This window comes from Arachis hypogaea, chromosome 13, assembly GCF_003086295.3.
Source record: "Arachis hypogaea cultivar Tifrunner chromosome 13, arahy.Tifrunner.gnm2.J5K5, whole genome shotgun sequence".
NCBI classification, from domain to species: Eukaryota; Viridiplantae; Streptophyta; class Magnoliopsida; order Fabales; family Fabaceae; genus Arachis; species Arachis hypogaea.
Window position 1 is genome coordinate 57,300,044 of NC_092048.1, and position 3,639 is coordinate 57,303,682.

Genomic DNA, 3,639 nt, shown 5'->3' on the forward strand with positions numbered 1-3,639 from the left:
CTTTTACTTTTCACTTTTAGATAGTTTTCCTTTTCTTTGTAATTGAATTCAGAGCTATGATTCACTAAACCCCCTTTCATTGGGTTAGGGAGCTCTATTGTAATTCAATGAATCAATAATAGTTTATCTTCTTCTTCAATCTTTTCTCTTGAATTTTGTTAGAAAGCTTCTCGATCTAATTCCATTGAGTAGTTGTCTTGGGAAAGAAACTACTCATACTTGGAATCCTTCGGAGCCTTGGGAAAGGAATGGAGGATTCATGCTAGAGAAGCTTTCTCACAGTGGATTGGATTGGGGTTTGGATGGATATTGTGACATGTAATCCTACCAAATTGTGGTTCATGAAATTGTGTGGTATAATCAGTGATCAAGCATCATCTCTTCTTATGAACATTTAAACCAAGGGATTGGGAATTTGTTTGTTTTTAGAGAGCATTGGTGAGCCAAGGAATTGGGATCCAATCATATAAGATTGCCAAGCAAAATTCAATGAATGCATTGGTTGAGGAAGAGATATACATGTTTTGATTCGGAGATTTCAATATCTCCTAAACCCAATGAATTCCCCATTTCTGATTTCCACTTTCTCTTTACATTCTGCAATTCAATTCTTGCAATCATCCCCATTCCCTTTTAATTTCAGCAATTTACATTCTGCTCTTTAATTCATGCAATTTAAGATTCAGCCATTTAATTTTCTTGTTATTTACTTTTCCCGCCAATTTTACATTCCGCAATTCTCATCTCAAATCTTGATTCCGCTCAACTAGAACACACTTCTAATCCGAATTGCTCACTCAACCAATCCTTGTGGGATTCGACCTCACTCTATTGTGAGTTTTTACTTGACGACGATAACCGGTGCACTTGCCGGAAGGAATTTTGCCGATCGTGCAATTTCCTAAATCGTAGCATAACACGTTTATGCGCATCAAGTTTATGGCGCCGTTGCCGGGGATTGGTTTTCGATTGACAATTCTCAAATTGGAAGCTAACTAGATTGAGCAATTTTCTCTTGCTTTGTTAATTCTGTTCTAGATACTTGTTGAATTTTAATTTCTGCACTTGGTTACATGCTTTCCTTCTTTATGCCTTTAAATTCATGCAACTAACTCACTGACTCACTAACTGTTTGAATTAATTCCTCAATTGAGCTAACCATACTCTTCCATTAACCAAGAGTATTTCACTAGTTTGTGTTTGAGCTGTGTTCTTGTATGACAGGTAGGAGAGGAGAGACATCAACTCCTCCATATACCGAACCAGAGAGGACCCTTCATAGACTTAGAAGGGAAGCAAGAGGGAAGAGAGTAGTGGGAGAAGAGGAATCTGAAGGAGAATCTGAGGACAATTTTGAGGAAGCTTTAGATCTCAACATGGATAGAGAAGTTCACAACCATGAGAGAGCTGATGGAAACGATGCCATCCCTGAGAGGAGGGTTCTTAGTTCATACATAAACCCAACCTCTGGGAATTGTGGTAGTAGCATCCAGAAACCACCCATTCAGGCCAACAATTTTGAGCTCAAGCCACAGCTAATATCACTTGTGGAAAATCATTGTTCCTTTGGAGGAAGTGCTAATGAAGACCCAAACCAACATCTCACGAAATTCCTAAGAATTTGTGACACTGTGAAGTCCAATGGAGTCCAGGAAGATGCCTATAAACTGCTTTTGTTCCCATTTTCACTTAGGGACAAAGCAGCTAAGTGGCTGGAATCATTCCCAAGGGGGAGTCTAACAACATGGGATGAGGTGGAAAGCAAGTTTCTGGCACGTTTCTACCCTCCACAAAAGGTCAATAGGCTTCGATCTGAGGTTCAGACTTTTAGACAACAAGATGGTGAAACTCTCTACGAGGCTTGGGAGAGATTCAAGGACTTGACAAGGAAATGCCCACCAAACATGTTCCATGATTGGGTGCAACTGCACATCTTCTATGATGGGCTCTCTTATGAATCAAGGAAGGCTGTAGACCATTCATCAGGAGGTTCATTGAACAGGAAAAAGACTGTGGAAGAAGCCATTGAAGTGATCGAGACAGTGGCTGAGAATGAGTACTACTATGCATCAGAAAGGCACAACACTAAGGGAGTCATGGAGCTGAACCAGGTTGATACAATTCTAGCCCAAAACAAGGTGTTTGCCAAGCAACTAGCAGAGCTTACCAGGCAATTAGAAACAAAGCAAGTGGCTGCAATACACACACAAGATCAAGAGGAAGTAGGCATTGAAGGAGGTGATTGGGATGAGGTTAACTATGTGGGAAACCAACAAAGGCAATCATATGATCCACATTCCAACACTTACAACCCAGGCTGGAGAAACCACCCAAACTTTGGGTGGGGAAACCAACAAACCCAACCACAAAACCACAAACCTTACAACCACAACCAACATAACAATTCCACATACCAAAACTCCAACCAAAGATCATACCAAGCCACACAAAACACTTACCCCCAACCATCATATCATGGCCAGAATAATCAACATACCCAACCTAATCCGAACCAACAATTTCAAGATCAATTAAACCGGATAGAAGGAATGCTTGCAACCATGAGCCAAGACATAATTGAATTGAAAGCTTTTAAGGAAGAAGTAAATTCTAACTTGCAAAACCAAGGAGCTGCCATCCAGAAGCTAGAAAATCAAATTTTGTATTTGACTAAGCAAGCCCCTGGGATAAGCGGTTCTCATGCTGCCAAGGCTATTGCAAGGGAGGAATGTAAGGCCATAACCCTCAGAAGTGGAAAGAATCTAAAGGAGATTTCAAGGGAAACCACAGAGGATGAAGCAAAGGAAAATGTGAAAGACAAAGAACAAGGACAATCTGTTACACCGTTTGCAACAAAAGAAAAAGAAAAAGAGGTCTTGAAGCCTTACACACCTAAAGCACCTTATCCTCAACGTTTGATGAAAAGTGAAAAGGATGGCCAATTCTCCAGGTTCTTGGAGATTTTCAAGAAGCTTCAAATCAACATTCCCTTTGCTGAGGCAATAGAGCAAATGCCACTCTATGCAAAATTCTTAAAAGAATTAATGACCAAGAAGAGAAGCTGGAGAAATGAGGAAACTGTGTTGTTAACTGAAGAATGCAGTGCCATCATTCAGCACAAATTGCCTCAGAAATTGAAGGACCCAGGCAGTTTCCAAATCCCCTGTATTATAGGAGAAGTCATGGTGGAGAAGGCCTTGTGTGATTTAGGGGCCAGCATCAATTTGATGTCGCTAACAATGATGAGAAGAATGAAGATTGAAGAAGCCAAACCAACAAGAATGGCCCTCCAATTGGCAGATCGAACTTTTAAATTCCCTCATGGGATAGTTGAGGATTTGTTGGTGAAAGTGGGAGAATTTATATTTCCCGCTGATTTTGTGGTGTTAGATATGGAGGAAGAAGCCAAAGCTTCAATAATTCTGGGAAGACCCTTCCTAGCTACTGCTGGAGCCATCATAGATGTACAAAAGGGTGAACTCACTCTTAGACTCCATGATGAGAAATTGGTGTTTAATGTATTCAAGGCAATGAGCTATCCATCAGAATCACTAAGGGAATGCATGAGGGTTGATGTAGTGGACATTGCAGTACAAGAAACTTTTGAGGAAACAATAAAGGAAGTGGCAGAGGAGGAGT

General features: G+C 40.6%; 1 non-coding gene across 1 annotated transcript; it reads right to left on the reverse strand.

Moving 5' to 3' along the window:
* Positions 1–1,802: 1,802 nt before the first annotated feature.
* LOC112740057 (small nucleolar RNA R71) lies at positions 1,803–1,906 on the reverse strand. The gene has a single exon (XR_003170992.1). It is a non-coding gene; the product is annotated as a small nucleolar RNA R71 (small nucleolar RNA).
* Between the last annotated feature and the right edge of the window lie 1,733 nt (positions 1,907–3,639).